The sequence below is a fragment of the Narcine bancroftii genome, chromosome 7 (genome assembly GCF_036971445.1).
Source record: "Narcine bancroftii isolate sNarBan1 chromosome 7, sNarBan1.hap1, whole genome shotgun sequence".
Taxonomy (NCBI): domain Eukaryota; kingdom Metazoa; phylum Chordata; class Chondrichthyes; order Torpediniformes; family Narcinidae; genus Narcine; species Narcine bancroftii.
The window spans coordinates 177,667,464-177,693,022 of NC_091475.1; the positions used below are offsets into that span (position 1 = coordinate 177,667,464).

At 46.8% G+C, this 25,559-nt stretch overlaps 1 protein-coding gene across 3 annotated transcripts in view; it reads left to right on the forward strand.

The window, feature by feature from the left end:
• Positions 1 to 25,559, forward strand: part of wasf3b (WASP family member 3b) — a 246,852-nt gene that overhangs the window by 216,454 nt on the left and 4,839 nt on the right. Inside the window, exon 16 of one of the 3 annotated variants that reach the window (XR_011342249.1) lies at positions 8,988 to 9,178. The exons of the other annotated variants lie outside the window; for them this stretch is intronic. The gene's annotated coding sequence lies outside the window, so the exon portion shown is untranslated. Of the gene's footprint in view, positions 1 to 8,987; positions 9,179 to 25,559 lie in introns of those variants that run through there. 3 annotated transcript variants of the gene reach the window in all.

Here is a 25,559-nt window from a genome sequence, read left to right on the forward strand (position 1 = left end):
GACTCAGAAACCTGGCCAGGAATCCTGGGCAAGCATGGCGTCGGCAAGTGCAACGACAATGGGCGCCTCCTGTTGGAGCTCTGCGCAGAACAGCGGCTTGTCATTACAAACACCATTTTTCAGCAGAGGGACAGCCTTAAGACTACCTGGATGCATCCCCGATCCAAACACTGGCACCTCCTGGACTACATCCTGGTGCGAGAAAATGACAAACAAGATGTGCTCCACACCAGGGTCATGCCTAGCGCGGAATGCCACACTGACCACCGGCTGGTTCGCTGCAAGCTCAACCTTCACCTCAAGCCAAAGCCCAGGAACAGTAAAGCCCCCAGAAAGAGGTTCAATGTTGGAAACCTGCAGTCAGACGAAGCGAGAGGAAACTTCCAGGCAAACCTCAAAGCAAAGCTCGACGATGCAACCTGCCTCACGGACCCGTCCCCTGAAACCCTCTGGGAACAGTTGAAGACTACCATACTGCAATCCACTGAAGAGGTACTGGGCTTCTCCTCCAGGAAAAACAAGGACTGGTTCGACGAAAACAGCCAGGAAATCCAGGAGCTGCTGGCAAAGAAGCGAGCTGCCCACCAGGCTCACCTTACAAAGCCGTCCTGTCCAGAGAAGAAACAAGCCTTCCATCGCGCATGCAGCCATCTTCAGCGCAAACTCCGGGAGATCCAAAATGAGTGGTGGACTAGCCTCGCCAAACGAACCCAGCTCAGCGCAGACATTGGCGACTTCAGGGGTTTCTACGCGGCTCTAAAGGCTGTGTACGGCCCCTCACCCCAAGTCCAAAGCCCGCTGCACAGCTCAGAGGGCAAAGTCCTCCTCAGCGACAAGATCTCCATCCTCAGCCGATGGTCAGAACACTTCCAATCTCTTTTCAGTGCCAACCGCTCAGTCCAAGATTCCGCCCTGCTCCAGCTCCCTCAACAGCCCCTAAGGCTAGAGCTGGATGAGGTCCTCACCCAGGATGAGACATATAAGGCAATCGAACAACTGAAAAGTGGCAAAGCAGCAGGTATGGATGGAATCCCCCCAGAGGTCTGGAAGGCTGGCGGCAAAACTCTGCATGCAAAACTGCATGAGTTTTTCGAGCTTTGTTGGGACCGAAGAAAACTGCCTCAGGACCTTCGTGATGCCACCATCATCACCCTGTACAAAAACAAAGGCGAGAAATCAGACTGCTCAAACTACAGGGGAATCACGCTGCTCTCCATTGCAGGCAAAATCTTCACTAGGATTCTACTAAATAGAATAATACCTAGTGTCTCCGAGAATATTCTCCCAGAATCACAGTGCGGCTTTCGCGCAAACAGAGGAACTACTGACATGGTCTTTGCCCTCAGACAGCTCCAAGAAAAGTGCAGAGAACAAAACAAAGGACTCTACATCACCTTTATTGACCTCACCAAAGCCTTCGACACCGTGAGCAGGAAAGGGCTTGGGCAAATACTAGAGCGCATCGGATGTCCCCCAAAGTTCCTCAACATGATTATCCAACTGCACGAAAACCAACAAGGTCGGGTCAGATACAGCAATGAGCTCTCTGAACCCTTCTCCATTAACAATGGCATGAAGCAAGGCTGTGTTCTCGCACCAACCCTCTTTTCAATCTTCTTCAGCATGATGCTGAACCAAGCCATGAAAGACCCCAACAATGAAGACGCTGTTTACATCTGGTACCGCACGGATGGCAGTCTCTTCAATCTGAGGCGCCTGCAAGCTCACACCAAGAAACTTGTCCGTGAACTACTCTTTGCAGACGATGCCGCTTTAGTTGCTCATTCAGAGCCAGCTCTTCAGCGCTTGACGTCCTGCTTTGCGGAAACTGCCAAAATGTTTGGCCTGGAAGTCAGCCTGAAGAAAACTGAGGTCCTCCATCAGCCAGCTCCCCACCATGACTACCAGCCCCCCCACATCTCCATCGGGCACACAAAACTCAAAACGGTCAACCAGTTTACCTATCTCGGCTGCACCATTTCATCAGATGCAAGGATCGACAATGAGATAGACAACAGACTCGCCAAGGCAAATAGCGCCTTTGGAAGACTACACAAAAAAGTCTGGAAAAACAACCAACTGAAAAACCTCACAAAGATAAGCGTATACAGAGCCGTTGTCATACCCACACTCCTGTTCGGCTCCGAATCATGGGTCCTCTACCGGCATCACCTACGGCTCCTAGAACACTTCCACCAGCGTTGTCTCCGCTCCATCCTCAACATCCATTGGAGCGCTTTCATCCCTAATGTCGAAGTACTCGAGATGGCAGAGGTCGACAGCATCGAGTCCACGCTGCTGAAGATCCAGCTGCGCTGGGTGGGTCACGTCTCCAGAATGGAGGACCATCGCCTTCCCAAGATCGTGTTATATGGCGAGCTCTCCACTGGCCACCGTAACAGAGGTGCACGAAAGAAAAGGTACAAGGACTGCCTAAAGAAATCTCTTGGTGCCTGCCACATTGACCACTGCCAGTGGGCTGATATCGCCTCAAACCGTGCATCTTGGCGCCTCACAGTTTGGCGGGCAGCAACCTCCTTTGAAGAAGACCGCAGAGCCCACCTCACTGACAAAAGGCAAAGGAGGAAAAACCCAACACCCAACCCCAACCAACCAATTTTCCCCTGCAGCCGCTGCAACCGTGTCTGCCTGTCCCGCATCGGACTTGTCAGCCACAAACGAGCCTGCAGCTGACGTGGACTTTTACCCCCTCCATAAATCTTCGTCCGCGAAGCCAAGCCAAAGATGTGTTCAAGGCTAATTAATTAGTCCCATTTCCAATAATGGCACATGTCCTCTCACACCTTGCTCTTATAATCTCATCACTTACTTTTAACAACTTCTAACAATCATAACCCCCAGCTGACATTCGATACCCCCACTACAGAACCCATCAAGCCTCATGCTCACATCTCATAACTTGCACATATCCCAGTTATTCATCTAAGTAAGACATGTCAGCTAAACTTCTGGATCCCTTGTGTGTTTTATAGCATTAGATGGATTTTGTGGCCTAATTTAGGATGGTTGACATCAAATCAACATTAAAGAAGAATTGAGATTACTGCTACTCTTCACAGTTTTGATGGGTGGAACTGCCCTATCTAACTGACAATATATCTAACTAAAGATATACACTAACATTTCACATTCAACTTTACACAGAAAAAAAAATGGCACTCTGCAGTTTCACAGCCAAGACTTTAAATAGCAACTCCTTACCACTTTGTTTTGGAAACGAAGATGTTTGGAAAGTTTTCAAAAGATTAATAATGGAAAAAATTTGAACATGTGAATAGAAGTTGACTTTTTACAGTTTCACTACAGAGGTTAATGTCAAGGTGAAAACTTGACATCAATTAAACTGCCATAGGAATCCCAAATTTTAAAGTGGACATGAAACAGAAAAAGATTGAAATAGTAATCTATGATATTAGTAAAGGTAAAGGTGTGACGGCTCACCACTAGGCAGGTGAACCGGCCCCACTTGTAACCCACGTGGCGGGGCAGCCGGCCAAAATGGCGCCGTCAGGGGGTGTTCCCTTCTTCTCAGCACGGGGCTCAGGAGCCCTTGCAGGAGAACACCTGATGCCTGGGTGACGTCAGCGCCCTCCAGTGTGGTTCTCAGCCAGGTTCCGAGTTGGGAGTATAAGTACAGCCCAGCAGCCTGCAATAAACTAATCTGCTCTCTGAGCTCAACCCGTCTGGTTGTGTGTGTGTTATTGCAGGAGCAGTGCAGCTGCCACTAAAATTGGTGACCCTGACTGGTTCAAACATCTTTGAACCCATCATGAGTGAACCTGGGATCAGTGCTGTGAAACTGCCTGAATTCTGGGTTCAGGAGCTGGAGACCTGGTTCGGCCACGAAGAGGCTCAGTTTCACCTCTGCCAGATTTCGTCTGACACGACCAAATTCTACCATGTGGTCACTGCCCTGGACCAGGCCACCGCCAGATGTGTGCTGCACCTCATTCAGCACCCACCCGCCGAAGACAAATACAAGACCATCAAGTGAGTGCTTACTGGATCCCTTGGACAATCCAGACACCAGTGTGCTGCTCGGATGCTGTACCTCAACGACCTGGGGGATAGATCCCCGATGGAGCTGTTGGATGAGATGCTCACGTTCACGGGTGAGCACACCAACTGCCCACTCTTCGAGCGCATTTTCCTCAACCATATGCCCAGGGACATCTGGCCGCTGCTCGTTCAGGAGAGCTTCACCAACCCGAGGAAAGTCACCCAGATGACCCAAGAGCTGTGGCTTGCATGATTCCCGGAGGGATCAGAGGTCCAGCAGGTCACGAGGCACAGGCCTGACCATGCCAAGCCCACCCCTAGTGCTGCGGTAGAGCATCCGGCCCCTGCAGGGGCTCTTGGGGGCATCTGCTCCAGGCCTCTGCTTCTACCACCAGTGCTGGGGAGCCAAGGCTCAGAAGTGTCATCAGCCCTGCTCATTCCAGGGAAATGACCAAGCTGGCTGCTGTTAATGGCTTCGGTGGCTGGCCAAGGACACAACCACCTCTACCTGCGGGACTCAGTCAGAGGCCGGCGGTTCCTCGTTGACACTGGAGCCCAGATCAGCTTCATCCCAGCTACGGCTGTCGAGTCCAGGAATTGACCTCGTGGACCACCCCTCCATGCGGCCAACACAACAGAAATCCAGATGTATGGAGACAAGACAGTCCACTTCCAGATCGGCCAACGAAACTTTGCGTGGAGGTACACCGTCTCGTCCCTCCCTACTGCCATCGTGAGTGCAGACTTCCTCCTCACACACAGGCTTCTGGTGGACATTCGAGGTAGGCACCTGGTGGACGCCTGTACCTTCCAGGGCGTTCGCCTCAACGTCTCCCGCTTGGAGCAACCACAAATGGCAACGATCAGCACGCCCAGAGACAAGTTCCAGCGAATCCTGGACAAGTTCCCGACACTCCTCAAGCCACAGTTCTCTGCTGCCTCGCCACGCCACAGGGTGTTCCAACACATCCCCACCCAGGGCCCACTGGTTCATGCCAAGGCACGCCGGCTCCCACCTGATAAGCTCTAGGAAGCGAAGGAGGAGTTTTCGCATCTGTTGGAACTGGGGATCATTTGACAGCCCATGGGCCTCGCCGCTCCACCTGGTCCCAAAGGCCTCTGGCGTCCCTGCGGAGACTATCGATGGCTCAATGAGGGAACAGTTCCTGACCGTTACCCCCATCCCTGCCATCCAAGACTTTACGGCTAACCTGCACGGTGCGAGGGTTTTCTCCAAGGTTGACCTAGTGCGTGGATATTACCAGATCCTGGTGCACCCTGAGGACATATCCAAGACAGCCATCATCACCCTCTTTGGCTTGTTGGAATTCCTGTGCATGCCGTTCGGGCTCAAGAACGCCGCTCAGACATTCCAGCACATCACGGACTCTGTGGGTAGGGATTTGGATTTTGTCTTTATTTATTTGGACGACATCCTTGTCGCCAGCAAAGACCAGGTGCAACACAAGGCCCACCTATGCACCTTTTTCTCCTGGCTGGCTGATTTCGGCCTTACCATCAACCCGACCAAGTGCCAATTCGGGAAAGAGTCAATGCAGTTCTTGGGCCATACCATCACAACCGAAGGAGCCACACCAGCCACTGCAAAGGTCTCCGCTATCAGGAGTTCCCAAGCCCAGACAGCCTCAAGGGGCTGCAGGAGTTCACAGGTATGATCAACTTTTACAACCGCTTCATCCCGGGAGTTGCGTGCATCATGCAGCCGCTATTCGCCCTCATCGTAGCCAAGCACAAAACACTCATTTGGAATCCAAGGATGCCCTCACGAAGGTCACCATGCTCGCCCACCCGCACACCGACCTGCATATGGCACTCTCTGTTGATGCCTCTGCCACAGCCGTAGGTGCTGTCCTGGAGCAGCAGGTGAATGGACATTGGAAGCCACTGGCATTCTTCAGCTGCCTGCTCTGCCCGCTGGATCGCAAGTATAGTGCCTTCAACCGCAAGGTACTGGGCATGTACCTGGCGGTGCGGCATTTCTGCTATTTTTTGGAGGGGAGGACTTTTACCATCTTCACTGACCACAGACCCCTCACCCAGGCGCTTGCGATGGCAAAGGATCCCTGGTCGGTCCCCCCGCAATGTAACCTCTCCTTCATGTCGGTGTTTACCACCGACATTCAGCACAAGGCGGGGAAGGACAATCTGGTTGCTGATGCACTCTCGCGACCAGCCATCTGCGCACTGACGCCCGGCCTCGACTTCGACCAGCTCGTCCAGGACCAGAAGTCTGATGAGGAGACGAGGGCCTTCAAGTCTGCCATCACGGGCCTGCGGTTCCGAGACTTCCCGACTCCGAGCGGCGAAGACACCATCCTGTGCGATATCTCCATGGGCACCCCACGACCAGTGGTTCCCCAGCAGTAGTGCAGGCAGGTCTTCTGTCACATCCACGACACTTCACATCCGTCCATCAGGTCCACGGTGGCAGAACATTTCGTATGGCATGGGCTGCGAAGCAGATCGCGGGCTAGGCCAGAACATGCACCCATTGCCAGATGTCCAAGGTGCACAGGCACACCAAGGTGTCCGTACAGGTTCAAGCACGTCCGGGAAAGGTTCAGCCTCATTCATGTGGACATCGTCGGGCACTTACCCATTTCCTAGGGCAACCATTACCTATTTACAATGGTGGACTGCACCACTCGCTGGCCTGTGGCAATCCCGATGCCAGACACCTCCACCGACTCCTGCTCCTGAGCACTGTTGCATTGTTGGGTTGCCCGGTTCAGCGTCCCAAACCACCTCACCAGTGATCAGGGCGCCCAGTTCACATCTGCGCTCTGGGCACAGCTTGACAACAGGTTGGGGATCCAGCTACACTGCACCATGGCCTACCACCCACAGGCCAATTGACTGGTCGAACGTCTGCACTGCCACCTTAAGTCAGCACTCATGGTCCACCTCACCTGTCCTGACTGGGTGGACGAACTGCCTTGGGTGCTCCTGGGCATCCGCTCCACTCCCAAGGAAGATCTGCAGGTATCATCTGCTGAGCTGGTCTATGGTGCACCGCTGGCACTATGTGGTGAGTTCATCAATGCACCTCACAATCTCTAGTGGTTGCCGCATGAACTACTTCCTCACCTCAGGGCATGCTTGGACTCGTTTGAACCCCCACCACTGCCCAGGCATGGCACCCACCCGTCTCACATTCCTGTCTAACTGCTTTCCGTGGAGTACGTTTTAGTTCGGCGGGGCCCGACCGCGGCACCTCTGCAGCGACCATACGAGGGGCCATACAGGGTTGTACAGCATTCCAGCTGCATGTTCACTCTGGACATTGACAGCAGGTGGGAGCTGTTTACCGTGAGCAGGCTGAAGCCAGCGCATCTCGATCCCACTGAGCCCATGGGCATACCCCAACCCAAGAAGTGAGGTCACCCAGAAAAAAAGGACATTGGCGCCAGTTGTGGGGGGAGGGGGTGGCTGTGTGGCGGCTCACCGCTAGGTGGGCGAACCGGCCCCACTTGTAAGTCACGTGGAGGGGCAGCCAGCCAAAATGACACCATCAGGGGTGTTCCCTTCCTCCCAGCACGGGGCTCAGAAGTCCGCGCTGGGGAACACGTGATGCCCGGGTGACATCAGCACCCTCCAGTGCGGTTCTCAGCCAGGGCTGGGAGTATAAGTACAGCTCAGCAGCCTGCAATAAACTAGTCTGCTCACTGAGCTCAACCTGTCTGGTTGTGTGAGTTCTTTCAGGTTCCATTATTGTCACGTAATACTGCACAGAAGGTAACATACATGAAATTTTGTCTTCCACTTTCTCCAGCGCCCCTCATAGAAACCTGCAGCACCTGGGGTTCCTAGGCAGTCTCCCCTCCAAATACTGACCAGACCTGAGGCTGCTTAGCTTCTGAGATCAGACAATTTCAGGCATATTCAGGCTATTAGGCTAAGGTATCATTAGATGTTAAATTAAAATAAAAGACAGAATTTTATATGAATTAAAAAGCATTCTATGAAATGTTGGACACAGCAGCATTGGTGGGAAGAAGTATAGAGTTTCAGCTTGAAGATCCAATCCCATGAGACAGAAACTTAGAATTCCAGAAAGGGAACAGAGTTCCAGAGATAGACAACGAGGAGGGACAAGAGTCCACTCATAGTCCACATTGCTGTTGCTATTGCAATTATACTTCCCTTCATTCCATTTTCCCATTTCCCATTTCTCCTATCTCCATTAAACCTGTTCCAATGATGCAACATTCCACAAAGCTGCCTTTGATGTGTCTTCCACAACCAAGGCTCCCTCTCCACCATTAATGACAAATCCTTTGACATCGTTGAAGTGCCAGTTGATGAAGTAAGCAAAGACGGCAAATAATATTCATGGCTTTTATTAGCAGAAACTTATGGTACAATAATGAAAAACAATGGGTGCATATACAGTTATACCTAAAGGGAATGTCTTTAACAGTAGCCAATGTTAGTACAGCAAGGCTTGCCAGAGGGGAGACAGGCAGCTTAGCAGAGATTCACCACAATCGTCTCATCTCTTTCTGGCATCTCTGCTTTCAACAATTCTTGCCCTGGGTGAAGCAACAATAGAAAGTCCTTCCAGCAGTTTGCTCTCTGCTCTGGATTCCAGCATATGCCGTCTCTTGAGTCTCTACTGTAACATTATCCATCTGTGTTGGTCACTCAGTATTTCTCTTCACTAACACTGCCTCGTTTGGGGGACATTTATTGCTGCATAGCCTACATTTCACAGGTTTTAACTACTCGCTTGTTTCTTTTCATTTTCTTTTTCTTTTTTTTCTCTCATTTTTCAGTTTTCTTTTCTCTTTCTCACTTTCTCTTTTGTTCTTGTTCTCATAAAGATGTCAATTACAGGATGTAGTTAACAAACCAGCCTCGTACTCTTAAAGCTGTTATTTTACCCTATACATCCATTCCCCACCCTAACTGTGACTTAAAATTTACTTGTTTTCTCTCTTCTGCAGCTTGCTCGGAAGGGGCCAGTGTTCGGACTGAATCTGTTTCCTCAGGTGGTGCCTGAGCTGCTCAGTATTTTCAGCGTTTTCAGTTTCAATTTCAGAATTCATGGGAGTTGTTTGGTTTCTACAACAGTTTTGACGACTTCTTTTGAAAAGGTCCATTATCATTGCAAAGTTAAAGAAATCCCATGAGAATATTTTGAATAGGCTCAAATTTCATCTTGAAGCAGGCAGCTGTTGATGTAGCTTATAAATTTGGCAACCATATCTCTTACAAAATTCTTGGTGAAAAGCATCATCACTTGTTACCATTAACCCTGCCAACATGAAAGAGGCATTGTTACTAACAATGTGCTTTCTTGGTTCCAAGTCTTCTGAATTTGTGTCAGATGAAGCCCGTGGCAGTGGATTCATAAGATAAATCTTGAGAGAACCCTCTCAACTGGCGAGATCTACAAAGAAGTGTGTATCAAATGTCTCTTGCTCGTTGAGTTCAGTGGATGTATGGCCAGTGCATCAATGATTTTCTGATTTGTGTAAAGTCCCTGTCAGGTTGAAGCAGCTGAAAAATGTACATTACATTTTGAATTTGATGGTAGTCGCTTTGCAATTTAGCCAAGTGGCACCTATTTATTAGATACAAAAAAGCCTCAAGAGTGTTTTCATGTGGGCTAAATTCAGACTGTTTTACAGAAGATAACAAGTCACATGCAGTGTCCCGAAATGGATGTTAGGTCAGTTGTAGGGTATTACGTTGGTTTCCTGTGGGCGGCACTCACAAAAACTGCTGACTGGCAATAATCTAACGCATACATCTGAAATGAATTGTCTAATAGGCTGGAATTATTTTGGCAAGATTAAAATATTTTTCTTCTGTCTCCACATTCAGACCCCACTATCTGCTGCTACCCATCACTCCCTTTGTAATTGCCATCAGATCTTTCCTGATGGATGATACAGCCCCTCTCTCCATCCCTGCCATTCCACACTAACAACTCCTCTGCCACCATCACTACCTTCTCCCACCAGCCACAGCTCTCCTTCATAGAGTCATTAAGCATAGAAACAAAGCCTTTGGTGGCAAGTATCAAATATTGAGATTCCACAACACACCTACATTTGCAATAACCAAGTCTTAATTTTAATTTAATTTTAACGATGCAACACAGTAGAAGGTACTTGCTGCCATGAAACTTTGGTCATCCAATTTGCCTCCCAAACCCATATGTTTTGGAGGGTGGGAGGAAACCAGAACACCCTACAGGGAGAATGTAGGGTGAAAAGCATCATCTCATAGGGAGAATGTACAAACTCCTTACAGACTGCACTGGATTCCAACCAGGTTGCACTGACTGCTTCGTTCACCATGCAGCTCAATTTGACTTACCAACCTGCCCATCTTTAGAATGTGGAGGAAGCCTGAGCATGTAGGGAAAAGGAGAGTGCAAACACCAAACAGAGAACCAGAGGTCAGAACTGACCTGATGCTTAGCTTTGCTACTCTCCTGGCTGTTCTCTGCTACTACTTATCCTCATTCTCTAATACTCACTTTTTAACCTGCTTGCCTCTGACCCCATCCTGAATATCCAGCATCATGTTTGGATCCTGTAAACTTTTCCCTCTTTTCCTGGTTTCCTCTTCCTGAAGCCAACAATCAATTCTTTAGTTTGGCCATCGTTGAATGCAAGGTAATTGTGACACCACTCAACTATTTCACTCCTGTAAGCTTCCACATTGCCACTCTATGGTTCTGTTGATGACTCTGGTGTTATCAGCAAATTTGTAGATGGCATTTGAATTGTACCTAGCCACACAGTCATGGGTGTAGAGTGAGTCGACCAGTGGGCTAGGCACGCATCCTTGATGTGTGACCATGTTGATTGTCATTGAGGAGGAGATGTTATTTCTGATTCATACTGCAGTCTTTCGATGAGCAAGTCCAGGATCCAGTTGCAGAGGAAAGCGTAGAAGCCTAGGTTTTGAAGCTTGCTGACCAGTACTGAAGGTATGATGGTATTGAAAGCTGAGTTGCAGTCATTGAAAAGTAGTCTGTTTCTGTTGTCTAGGTGATCCAGGGTTGAGTGGAGAGTCAGTGAGATTGCATATGCTGTGGAGCAATTATGGGAGTAGGTGAGTTGCAGTGGGTCCAGATCTTGGGTATGAATTTATTCTGGCCATGACCCACCTCTCAAAGTATTTTAGCACAGTGGATGTGAGTGCTAGTGGATGACAGCTCACTCTGCTCTTTGGCACAGATATGATTGATACCCTTTTGAAGCAGGTGGGAACCTCCGACTGCAGTAATGAGAGAATGAAAATATCCATGAACTAGTTGATTGACACACATTTTCAGTACCCTGCCAGGTACACCATTGGTGCCTGACACCTTGCGAGGGTTCGCCCTCTTGAAGGATGTTTTAATGTTGACCTCAGAGAAAGGGTCACCAACTTCTGCAGGGAATCTTATTGGTATTGTTGAATTCCCCTTTTCAAAATGAGCATATAAGGTGTTCAGCACGTCAGGAAGTGAAGCATCACAGCCATTTATGATATTCAACTTCACCTTGTAGGATGTAATACCTACCATAGCTGGTGAGTATCTGACTCTGTTTGTAGCTTTCCTTGGAATTGCCTCTTTGCTGCTGTGATAGCCTTCCCTTGGTCATACCTGGACTTCCTGTAACAACACCTCGTGCATTGTATGGTTTCCTTAAGGAAAAAAATTGCTTGACAAATCTATTTGAATTCTTTGAAGAAGTGACAAGCAAACTAGATAAAGGAGGTGCAGTGGATGTTGGATACAGTCTTTAGATTTTCAGAAGCCTTTTGACAAGGTGCTGCACATGAAGCTATTTAACAAGATAAAAGTGTGTGGAGCATTGACTGATTGGCAGGAAGCAGAGTATCAGAACACAGGGATGATAATCTGGTTGACTGCCAGTTGTTAGAGTGTTCTGTAGGGGTTGGCTTTGGGGCCGTTTCTTTTTATGTTGCACTTCAGTGATTTAGATTATGGAACGAACGGCTTTGTGACCAAGTTTGCAGCTGATATGAAGATACATGGAGAAGTGGGTAGTGTTGAGCCAACAGGAAGACCGCAGAAGGACTTAGATTAAGAGAATGGGTAGAGAAGTGGCAAATGAAATATAATGTCAGAAAGTGCATGGTGATGCATTTTGGTAGAAGAAATAAATGGGACAACTCTTTTGTAAATGGAGAGAAGGATGAAAACTCCCAGATGCAAAGGGTCCTGGGAGTCCTCGTGCAGGGTACCCTGAAAGTAAACTTGTAGGTTGAATCAGTGGTGAAGAAGTCAAATGCAATGCTTACATTTATTTCAGAGGAATGGAATATAAAATCAGGGATGTGATGTTGAGGCTTTGTAACTCAATTGGAGTTTTATGAGCAGTTTTGGGCTCCTCATTTAACAAAGGATGTGCTGACACTGAAGAGGGTCCAAAGAGGTTCACAAGGGTAATTTTGGGAATGAAAAGATTATCATATGAGGAACATTTGATAGCTCTTGGCCTGTACTTATTGGAATTTCGGAAAATGTGGGTGGATATCTGAAACATATTGAATGTTGAAAGATATGGACAGAGTAGATGTAGAAAAGTTGTTTCCCATGGAGGGAGTATCTAGGACAAGAGGGCATGAATTCAGGATTGAAGGCTATCTTCTTAGAGCAGAGATGAGGAGGAATTTCTTCAGCTAGAGGGTGATGAGTCTGTGGAATTTGTTGCCACAGGCATTTGTGGAGGCCAGGCCATTGGGTGTATTGAAGGCAGAGAGTGATAGGTTCTTAATTCACCAGGGCATCAAAAGTTATGGGGAGAAGGCTGGGCAGTGGGGCTGAATTGGGAAAATGGATCAGCTGATGATTGAATGGCGGAGCAGACTTGGTGGGCTGAATGGCCTATTTCTGCTCCTACGCCTTATGGTGTTATGGTCTTATTCAAGCACAAAAATGGTATTTTGTGCAAATCCACCACCGCCGCCCATTGACCTGACCTAGCTGCGTTGTAATTTAGACCAGGATTTTCTTTAAAGCTTTTTATTTATAATTTTGAAAACATTATTCTGTGTTGCTGATCTGTCAATGTCAAATTACAGAAAGCCTGGTTCCTGTGTTACTAAAATTAAATTGTCAGTTTGTGCCATTACACTGAATAGCAAAGTGAGAGCACAGATCGAGATTCAGGGTTGTGATGTGACTCTGGAGCGCTTACAATCAAACAATGCAAAACTCCCTTGGGAGATGTAATCGCAACCTCCTGCTCAATTTAACTTCAATTAAATGCAAATATAGATCATAAACTGATTTATTTTAAGGCCCCTCTGGATATACTTTGCTGCTTATTACCAAACAGGTAAATATTTTCTCATTGCAAATGAAAAGTACAGGAAAATTTATAATTTGATCACTTGCTGCAGGAAAGATAATTTCATGGTATAAAGCTGCTTATGCACTCTTCAAAGGCCTGTTTAATTGTTACACTCCATTTTCAATAATCTTTTGTTTACTGCAAGGCCATTATTGAAATAAAGCTTTAAAAATAAATGTATATATTACACACACACACACACACAATGGGAAAGGCAATTCTAAGAAATACCTTATTGCAGAGATAGTTTTGTTTTATTTTTGCTTGAAACAGACTGTTCTCTAATTTATGCAGCAAATTAACAAGTAATAATTATGCTCATTGCAATAACTGTTCTATCAACCTCTCATACAAATTGATATAGTGATAGGTTAATAAACAAAAGTTGAATTTCATGAAAGGATATCACATGTCCTATCAATATCCTGATCTGTGAAATGGGGGTATATTTTTCTGAGCTCCTCTGCACAACAAAGGATTCAACCTCAGATAAAGTTGTGTTCCTCTTGGAAATTACCTTGTCCAGTTAAATCTCATCTCCAGCATCAGAATTATCACTTGCCTGCATTTGCTGGTCCTTCAATCACTATTACATGAAAATAATTTTATGACAGGATGCCATGGGAAGATCAGATATGACAATGGCATGGTACACATGAACCTTTCCAAGTTACAGTCTATTCATTGAGTTCACTTCAAAATCTCGTGCTGTGAATCACTTTTGCAATCTGCCATAAAGAACATATGAAGTGTAGGAGCACAAGTAGGCCATCTGGCCTGTCGAACCTGCTCTGCCATATAATAATGATAATGAGTTTGTCGTCATGTGCACTTATGAACCCAAATTCTTACTTGCTGCAGTTGAACAGGTACTTGGTAAAGAAAGAAAACAACTACAATAGTATATCTTAAATTAAATCAAAAAGAGATAATAAATACAGAAGAAAGGTAGTTAATTAATATTCATTTGGCATAGTGCAAGAATAAAATGGTGGCATTATAATGCAGTTAGTCCTTTTTATGATGTTGGAGCAGTCCATGGTTAGTAAAACAAGAGTTGCTTCAAAAACCCAACAGCTGATGGAAAGGAATTGATCTTGAATATTGGGGTGAAGGCAATAGTTGGAAGAGGTTGTGATCAGGGTAATAAGAGTCCTTTCTGATATTCGTTAACTTCTTGAAGCTCACATAGATGTTTTCAATGGATGGGAGACTGGAGCCTATGAAGGACATGGGTATGTTTACTGCCTTCTACACTCTTGGGCACCAAACAAGGCTGTGATGCAACCAGTCCACCTACATGCAATGGCACACCTACAGAAGTTTGATAGAGCATTCAACGACATGCCAAATCTCCTCAGATTTCTTGGACCATATAGGCAATGGTGTGCCTTCTTCATGGTTGCTTCAATATGCTCGCTCCAGGAGAGACCGTTTGATAAATAGACTCCCAGGAACTTGGAAGTTCTAACCCATTCCATCTTCATCCCATCAATGAGGATGTGCATGGCATAAGATCATGGCTGATCTGGCCATGGACTCAGCTCATCTTAACTACATTTTCCCAATCTTCCAGTTGCCCTCATTCTTGCTGACCTTATATGCATAAACTTATCATTTGATGCCTTCTTTTCTACCTGGAGTTAGCTAATGCTGACTCTTACAGTCCTTGCTTTTAACTAGAATGCACTTTGTTTGAGCACTGTGAAAAATCTCTTTGAAAATCTTCCACTCTTCCTCAACTCTCCCACGATGGAGCTTGTGTTCCCAGGCTATACCAGCCAACTCCTCCCTCATCCTGTTGTTATCTCTCTTGATCAGGCATAATCCACTGCTTTTAAATCATGTATCCTCTCTTTCTATAAGAAATTCAGTCATACTGTGATCACTCTTTTTGAGAGGATCCCTAACTACAAGATTATTCATTTTACCTGTATCGTTGCACAGGGCCAGATCTAAGATAACATGTTGTGATAGTACAGATCTATCACCAATGTATATAGTTACAGTATCTAGACTGTGCTTACAGCGATTGGCTGAGAGCTAAGCCACGCCTACTGTCTGGGCCTTAAAGGGTTGTGTCCCTAGCCAGGTCGGATCATTCCGGACTGGTCGGCCACCTGTGAAGGGCTCCTGTCTTTTGCTAATAAAAGCCTTGATTTGGATCAACAAGTCTTTGATTCTTTCGACGAGCTCTACACATGTTCACTTGTAGGTTTGGTTACATGCTATTCAAGAAAACCATGCATTTTATGAACTTTTCCTCAAGACTGCTTCTACTAACTTGATTTGCCCAATCTATGTGTGAGTTAAACTCCCCCATGATAACTAATGTTCCATTCTTACATGCATCAGATCATACACTATTGTCATGTAATGAAACAGAAATGTAATGTTACATGAAAATGCCATAGGCAAACAAAGATTTGCTATTAGCCTTGCCTAGCGCCACTTACAGTCTCAGAAAGTGAAGCAAAAGAGAGTCCCCTCAGAGTCACTTAGTGTCTTGGGGATCTGCCTCCAGTGCTCCTGAATTCTCTGCAGCTGCACAAAACTCCAGTTCAATTCAAACCATCAGCAATCAGAGCCCAGATCCAAATCTCCGACATGATGAGGAAGCCTTCAGCCTTTGGGAACCAGAGGCTGGTGAATCAGGCCAAATTGTTGGGTGTGTTGAAGGGAGAGATTGATAGGTTCTTGAATAGCCATGGCATCAAAGGTTAGAAACATAGAAACATAGAAGATAGGAGCAGGAGTAGGTCATTCGACCCTTCGAGCCTGCTCCGCCATTCAACGAGATCATGGCTGATCTTAAAGTTCAGTACCCCGTCCCCGCCTTCTCTCCGTAACCTTTAATACCTTTATACTGAAGAAATATATCTAATTCCCTTTTAAATATATTTAATGAACCTGCCTCTACTGCCCTCTGTGGCAATGAATTCCACAGATTCACCACCCTCTGGGTCAAGAAATTCCTCCTCATCTCGGTCCTAAATGGTTTGCCTATTATCCTCAAACCATGGCCCCGGGTTCTGGATTTTCCCATCATTGGAAACATCCCATCTGCATCCATTCTGTCCAGTCCTGCCAGAATTTTATATGTCTCTATGAGATCCCCTCTCAATCTTCTAAACTCCAGGGAGTACAATCCCAATTTGCGCAATCTTTCCTCATAAGTCATTCCTCCCAGGTATCAGCCTGGTGAATCGCCTCTGCACTCCCTCCATTGCAGAATATCCTTCCTTAGATAAGGTGACCAAAACTGCACACAATACTTCAGGTGTTGTCTCTGTACAGCTGCAGTAAGGTATCCTTGTTCCTATACTCAAACCCTCTTGATATGAAGGCCAACATACCATTTGCCTTTTTAACCGCCTGCTGTACCTGCATGCTCGCCTTCAGAGACTGATGTACAAGTACCCCTAGGTCTCTCTGCACTTCCCCATCTCTTAATCTATTGCCATTCAAATAGTAATCTGCCCTCCGGTTTGTATTACCAAAGTGGATAACCTCACATTTATCCACATTGTAGTGCATTTGCCATGTATCTGCCCAGTCCCTAAATTTATCCAAATCACACTGGAGCTTCTTGACCCCCTCTTCCATGCACACAACCCCTCCTAGCTTAGTGTCATCTGCAAATTTGGAGATATTACATCCAATCCCCTCATCCAGATCATTAATGTAAATTGTGAACAGCTGGGGTCCCAGTACAGATCCCTGTGGTACCCCACTGGTCACCGCCTGCCACTCAGAAAACGAGCCATTTATCCCAACTCTCTGTCTTCTACCTGCCAGCCAGTTCTCAATCCACATCAATACTTTGCCCCCAATCCCATGAGCCTTGATTTTGGAAGCCAGTCATTTATGCGGGACCTTAACGAAGGCCTTTTGGAAGTCCAGGTACACCACATCCACTGGCTCTCCCCCATCTATTTTACCTGTCACCATCTCAAAGAATTCCAATAGATTTGTCAAGCATGATTTACCTTTTGTAAATCCATGTTGACTCCGTCCGATCCCTTCTCTGCTAGTCATATGCTCCGCTATTACATCCTTAATAATGGATTCCATCATTTTGCCCACTACTGATGTAAGGCTCACCGGCCGATAATTCCCCACTTTTTCTCTACCCCCCTTTTTAAATAGTGGGGTAACATTAGCTACCCACCAATCCATGGGTACTGATCCTGAGTCTATCGAGTTCTGGAAAATAATTCTTAAAGCATCTGCTATCTGAATGGCCACTTCCTTGAGTACCCTAAGATGTAGATTATCAGGCCCTTGGGATTTATCTGCCTTCAATCCCATCAATTTCCCCAAGACCATGTCCTTAGAGATACTGATTTCTTTCAGTTCCTCCCTTGCATTAGTCTCTATGTTTCCCAACATCCTTGTGAGGTTATTTGTATCCTCTCTTGTAAAAACAGAACTAAAGTAAGAATTTAATTGGTCTGCCATTTCCTTATTCCCCATTATATATTCCCCTGATTCCGACTGCAAAGGACCTACTCTGGATTTCACCAATCTTTTCCTCTTGACATATTTATAAAATATATATGGAGGAAAAAGCCATGAGGTAGGCCTGAGTGGGGGAAAAATTATCAGTTCATGATTAAATGGTGGGGCAGACTTAATGGGCTGAATAGCCTATTTCTACTCCTATGTCGTATGGTTTTATGGTCCCAGTCCTGTCCAGGGGTAGACCATTCAGTTTGTACCTTCCTAAGAACCAATGCTGCAGGAATCCAAAACACTCCCTTCCAGCACCACTGCTCAAGTTATATATTCATCCTAATTATCATCTTGTTCCTACTCTGACCAGCATAGGACACAGGTAATAATCCTGAAATTATCACCTTTAAGATTCTACTTTTTAATTTATCTCCTAGCTCCCCAATTTTGGACAGCAGGCTCATCTCTGCCCATTTCTTACCCATGCAGGACCTGAATTTTATTCTCCTGATGAGCTTCACATTGACAGAGAATGAAGAACTGACTCGATCTAACTTTCAGCTTTTAATCTTTCCAGCAAAAAAAAAATCACTGTCACACAATCAAGTATTTTGCAGGAAGCATGGATCAGCATCAGAGAACAAAAGTTTAATAACCAGCTATCCACCCATTCACCTTTATGTTTTACTCGCCAAATAGTGTAGTTCAAAGATGCTTTGTGATTTAAACCCATTAAAAGCATGATATTTCCACTACCTAAGTAATATTGTAAGTACAGCCATTAATAACTTCTTAATACAGCGTACTCTTCATGAAGTACTTTACTAAATCTATGAATCTGATGATTGACTGTTTCATATTTACTAACATCTGGAAGTGATCTGGGTGGACCAATACATTGAATGTGAATGAGAAGCTCCTTTGGGTGCATTTATTGAGCATAGTTCAGGGACATCTTTGAACAGCTACAGGGCATTCTGAAAGGGAAGGATAAATCGCCAGTTGTTGTGTTGCATGTAGTTTCCAAAGATAATAGGTAAAATAGCCCAAAATTGGGGAGCTAGGAGATAAATTAAAAAGTAGAATCTTAAAGGTGATAATTGCAGGATTATTACCTGTGTCATATGCTAGTCAGAGTAGGAACGAGATGATAATTAGGATAAATATATAACTTGAGCAGTGGTGCTGGAAGGGAGCGTTTTGGATATCTGGGGCATTGGAACTGGTTCTTGGGGAGGTACAAACTGAATGGTCTACCCCTGGACAGGACTGGGACCATAAAACCATAAGACGTAGGAGCAGAAATAGGCTATTCAGCCCATCAAGTCTGCCCCACCATTTAATCATGAACTGATACTTTTTCCCCACTCAGGCCTGCCTCATGGCTTTTTCCCTCATAACCTTTGATGCCATGGCTATTCAAGAACCTATCAATCTCTCCCTTCAATACACCCAACAATTTGTCCTGATTCACCAGCCTCTGGTTCCCAAAGGCTGAAGGCTTCCTCATCATGTCGGAGATTTGGATCTGGGCTCTGATTGCTGATGGTTTGAATTGAACTGGAGTTTTGTGCGGCTGCAGGGACTTCAGGAGCACTGGAGGCAAATCCAGAAGACACTCAGTGACTCTGAGGGGACTCTCTTTTGCTTCACTTTCTGAGACCTCAATTTCAATGAAGACAATTAAATGGAAAATTGAATACTGTAGAATATTAACTGCAGCTAATTGACTAATTTTTCACCCATTTAATTTTTACTCCTTATTTTCTGCAATAAAAACTTAGAAGAATGAAATAAAGATCAGATTATTTTGCCATTTCTGAGATCATGATTATCTGTCTCCAAATTCGATTTCCCTGTATTAGTTCCATAATCCTCAATTAAGAGCCAGAAAAAAATGTCTCAAAAATTTTACATTTTGGATTTTCCATTTTTAGCAGTGTTTTGGAGGAAGGAGTTTATATTTCAATACTCTTTGAGTGAAGTAGTATTTCCTTGCGTACAAAATTGTAATTAAGAAGTAAAAACACAATGCTGGAGAAACTCAAGAGGTCAAGTAGTGTTCTTTATATAGAAAAGGTAAAAATACATAACCAACGTTTTGGGCTTGAGCCCTTCATCAAGGTATGGAAAAATGTCAGCAGGCGTCCAAACAAAAGAGGAGGGGGAAAGTGTAGTCACAAAGGCAGGAGGAGAGAGGTGGAGAAGGGAGGGAGGGGACAGCAGTGATCAAGGGAAGGAGGGATGGCTGGGTGAACAGAGAGGGAAGGGGAGGAAGACCCATCCCTCCTCTCCTTCATTGCTGCTTTCCCCTCCCTCCCTCCACCTATCATCTCTTGCCTTTGCCACACTCACCCCCCCCATCTTTTTATTCTGGTGCCTACTGACATTCTCTCATTCCTTGATGAAGGGCTCAAGCCTGAAACGTTGTTTGTGTATTTTTACATAAAGGACGCTGTTTGTCCAGCTTTGCGTTTTTACTTCAATCACTGTGTCGAAAGATTTTCATGTTTTACTTACAAAATTGTTATACTGTACTTGTAAGTTCTGGATATCTTTGCCTTCAAATGAAATGCTTTAGTCTATCTTACCAAATTTTTCATCATCTTTAACTCTTCAATAAGATCCTCAGAAAACTGTCCACACCTCTCTCCTGAAACTCTCATTGATGCTTTTATTACCTCTTGACATTTCCAAAGAAGGTTTTCCACCTACCACCCAACATTAGCTCATTTAAATCTTGTCTGCTTGTGTCCCAATTGGTAACAGGCATGAAGAAATAAGGTTAATAAATACAATAAAGCCATTTGTGCTCTTGTGTCTGTCGTGTCATTCACTAAAATTATGGTTGACATTTTACTTCCAGATGGAAAGATGAAAAATTTGTGCTTGATCTAATTCATATTTTCTTCACATTCACTTTTTAACAATGCTTTAATTAAATCGTGTTGGAACATCGCATTTCCAGAAAGGTACAACTGATCTGTGGCAACCAATTAAAGCAATTCCAGGAACTACTGAAAGAAGTAATAAATATTATAATTTAAGGAGAAAGCTACAGAACACAAAAAAAACGTTAACACTGTGAAGGCCGTAAACAAACTGCACATCACAGTAGGTTTTCCAGTGCTTGCTAAACTAATGATATCATTATGAAACTAATCGTTACTGCAGTGAATGATTCACTGAAGGCTGTTGAGGTTGGTTAAATAAATAATAAGGAAATAATGGTTCAATGTTGCTAAGTGATCTGTATCATAATGGTTCAACTTTTGAATAAATTCTGATAAAATAACATAGCAAATGAGTTTTTCTACATTGTCAAAAAAGTAGTGAAAGCCCAAGCTCCAGAGTGTGAAATATTATGCCAACAAGTCAATAGTCCTGCTTCTGATATCAGAGACAAGGTCACTTTTCATGCAGCTAAAGATGTGGTCTCAAGGCACTGCCCTGAGAGACTTGTGTGACCTCCTTTTGGGGAGGTATGAGATAATTATTCAAAAACCACAACTAAACTTTTTCTTCAACCATCTTTCTTTTATGCGGGGAATACTCCAGTACATGGAGATTTTCTCATTTGATTCTCAGTTGATTTCAGTTTTACCAAGTTTCTTTGAAGTTTGGTTCAGTCAAATGCTGCCTTGACGTTACAGTAACCTCACCTTTGGAGTTCAGCTCACATGGGAAGGGTGTTGAATGTTTGGAAACCAAGAGATTCTGAAAAACTGTAAGAAGTTATGTTTACCTCTCAAATCTTTTTGTTTATGTGCATGATTGCAGCCAGTTGGTCTGAACTCTTCTGAAACTATATAACTTAATTTTCTAATGTAGCGGCGACTACACTGCAAGCAGACAGGTTGAATTCAGTGAGCAAAAACTGATTTATTGCAGGCTGCCTGGCTGGTCTTATACACCCAACCCGGACCTGGCTGAGAACCATGCTGGGGGGCCCCAATGTCACTGGGGCATCATGTGGGTCCCCAAGCGCGTGCTTCTGAGCCCAGTGCCGAGGTCGGGAGGAAACCCCCAACGGCGCCATTTTGGCCAACTGCCCTGCTGTGTGCGTGACAAACGGGGTTGGTTCACTTGCCTAATGGCTATCCCCAGAACTGGGGCCAATGTCTGTTTTTGCTGGGTGGCATCGCTTCTTGGGTTGGGCCACAACTACTGGTTCGGTGGGGTCGAGGTGGGCTGGCTTTAACCTATCCAACGTAAACAGTTCCCTCTTACCACCGATGTCCAGTGTGAAAGTGGATCCTGAATGCTGGATGACTTTGTATGGCCCTTTGTATGGTCTTTGTAGAGGTGCTGTGGATGGGCCCCGCCTGATAAAAATCTACTCTGTGGAGTACAGCTCACTGGGGATGTAAGAGACCCGTGTGCCATGTCTGGGTGGTGGTGGAGGTGTGAAGAAGTCCAACTGGACCCGGAGGTGGGAAACTAGACTGTGAGGTGCGTTGACAAACTCACCAGGTAGGGCTAGCAGTGCACCGTGACCAGCTCAGCTGATGACACCTGTAGATCTTCTTTGGGTGTCGAGTGGATGCCCAGGAGCACCCAAGGCAGCTCATCCACCCAGTTGGGGCCGGTGAGGTGGGCCATGAGTGCCGACTTAAGGTGGCGGTGCAATCACTCGACTAGCCCATTGGCCTGTAGGTGATAAGCCATGGTGTGATGTAGCTCGATCCCCAACCTGTTGGCAAGCTGTGCCCAGAGCGCAGAGGTGAACTGGGTGCCCTGATCATTGGTGAGGTGGCTCGGGATGCCGATCCGGGCAACCCAACCATGCAAAAGCGCTCGGGAGCAGGAGTCCGTGGAAGCATCTGGCATCGGGATCGCCTTGGGCCAACGAGTGGTGTGGTCTACCACTGTGAAAAGGTAATGGTTATCTCGGGAAAAGGGTAAAGGTCCAACGATGTTCACATGTATGTGGCTGAACCATTCCCGGACGTGTTCGAAATCTTGTACGGGCGCTCTGGTGTGCCTGTGTACCTTAGAAAGCTGGCAATAGGTGCAGGTTCTGGCCCAGTCCGCAATCTGCTTCCAAAGCCTGTGCCAGATGAAACATTCTGCCACCATACGGACCATGGACCTGATGGAAGGGTGGAAAAGGTCATGGATATAGTGGAAGACTTGCCTGTGCCACTGCTGTGGAACCACTGGTCGCAGGGTGCCCATGGAGACATCGCACAGGGTGGGGACCTTACCGTGAGGAGTCAGGAGGTCGTGGAAGCTCAGGCCCATGATGGCAGTCCTGAAGGACCGTGTCTCCTCGTCGGACTTCTGGTCCTGGGCGAGCTGGTCGAAGTTGAGGCCAGGTGTCATCACGCAAATGGCCAGTTGTGAAAGTGTGTCGGCGACCACGTTATCTTTCCCTGCCTTGTGTCGAATGTTGGTGGTGAACCCCGACACGAAGGAGAGGTGACGCTGTTGGCGGGCCGACCAGGGATCTCTTGCCATAGCAAGCGCCTGAGTGAGGGGTTTGTGGTTGGTAAAAATGGTGAAAGGCCTCCCCTCCAAGAAATAGCAGAAATGACGCACCACCAGGTACATCCCCAGCAACTCATGATCAAAAGCGCTATACTTGTGCTCTGGCAGGTGAAGAAGTCGGCTAAAGAATGCCAGTGGTTTCCACTGTCCATTCACCTGCTATTCCAGGATGGCACCAACAGCTGTGGCAGAGGCATTGACGGAGAGTGCCATATGCAGGTCGGTGCATGGGTGGACGAGCAGGATAGCCTTTGCGAGAGCATCTTTCGTGGCTTCGAATGCCCTGCTGAGCTCTGGAGTCCAGGTGAGTGTCTTGTCTTTGGCTGCGATAAGGGTGAAGAGCAGCTGCATGATGTGCGCAGCGCCTGGAATGAAGCGGTTATAGAAATTGACATACCCGCGAACTCCTGTAGCCCCTTGAGGTTGTCCAGGCGTGGAAACTCCCTGGTCTCTGCTGGCGACAAGGATGTCATCCAGGTAAATAAATACGTAATTCAAATCCCTGCCCACTGTATCCATAAGGCGCTGGAAGGTCTGGGCAGCGTTATTGAGCCCGAACAGCATGTGTAGGAACTCGAACAAGCCAAAGTGGGTGATGATAGCTATTTTGGGTATGTCCTTGGTGCCCGCACACCAGGTCAACCTTGGAGAATACCCTTGTGCCATGCAGGTTGGCCGTAAAGTCCTGAATGTGAGGGATCGGGTAACAGTCAGGTACTGTCACGTCGTTAAGCCGTCAATAATCTCCGCAGGGGCGCCAGGCGCCGGAGGCTTTCGGGACCAGATGGAGTGGTGAGGCCCAAGGACTGTCGGAGCGTCGAATGATCCCCAGCTCGTGCAGATGTGAGAACTCTTCCTTTGCTATCTGGACCTTATCCGGTGGGAGCCGACGTGCCTTGGCATGGACCGGTGGGCCTTGGGTGGGGATGTAACACCCCATGGCATGATGAGGCAGCAGAGAACTGCGGCTTGAGGAGGGACGGGAACTCATCCAGGATACACTGAAACTCGTCCTTGGGCATGCTGACCATGGCCATCTGCGGCTGCTCTGTGCGGGATGCGTTGAGGCGAATGGATTGGAAGGTACGGGCATCTACCAGTTGCCTACCTCGAATGTTGACCAGGAGTCCGTGGGCAAGGAGGAAGTCAACACCCAGGATGGCAGTTGGAAGGGACGAAACGGTGAACCTCCACAAGAACTTCTGCAGGCTGATCTGGAAATGGACGGTCTTGTCTCCATACATTCAGATCTTCATCAAATTGGCTGCACGGAAGGAAGGTCCTTGAATCCGGTTCCGGGACTCGATGGCTGTGGCCGGGATGACGCTAATCTGGGCCCCGGTGTCAACGAGGAAGCGTCGGCCACTGAATGAATCCTGCAGGTAGAGAAGTCTGTGTTCTTGGCCATCCGCCGCAGCCATTAACAGCAGCTGGCCTGCTCGTTTCCCTGCAACGAGTAGGGCTGACGACACCTCCGAGCCTTGGTTCCCCAGCGCTGGTGGAAGAAGCAGAGGCCTGAAGTGACTGACTTGCTTCTGGCTATGCTCTTTGAGGCCCCTGCAGAGGCTGTGTGTTCCACTGCAGCGCTAGAGGAAGGCTTGGCATGGTCATGCCCATGACTCATAACCTGCTGGACTGCTGAGCCCTCCGGGAATCGTTCGAGCCATAGCTCCTGAGCCTTTTGAGCGACCTTCCTAGGGTAGACTAAGCTCTCCTGGGACAGTAATGGCTGGATGTCTTCAAGCAGATGGCCGAGGAAGATGCGCTTGAAGAGGGGGCAATTGGTGTGATCGTCCATGAGCGCAAGCATCTTGTCCATCAACCCGATTGGAGTTCTGTTTCCCAAGGCGTCGAGACGCAGCATCCGAGTGGCACGCTGGCGCCTGGAGAGGCCGACAGAACCATTAAGCACCCGCTTGATGGTCCCGTACTTATCTTCCATGGGTGGGTGCTGAACAAGGTGCAGCACTCGGTTGGCGGTGGTCTGGTCCAGGGCGGCAACCACATGGTAAAACTTGGTCGAATCTGATGAAATCTGACAGAGGTGAAACTGAGCCTCTGCGTGGCTGAACCAGGTCTCCAGCTCCTGAACCCAGAAGTCAGGAAGCTTGATGGCTATAGCATTGATCAAAGGGTTGTTCATATTGGATTCAAAGACGTTTGAACCTATCAGGGTCACCAATTGTAGCAGCGGCTACACTGCTAACTGGAGGATCGCACAACCAGACGAGTTGAGTTCAGTGAGCA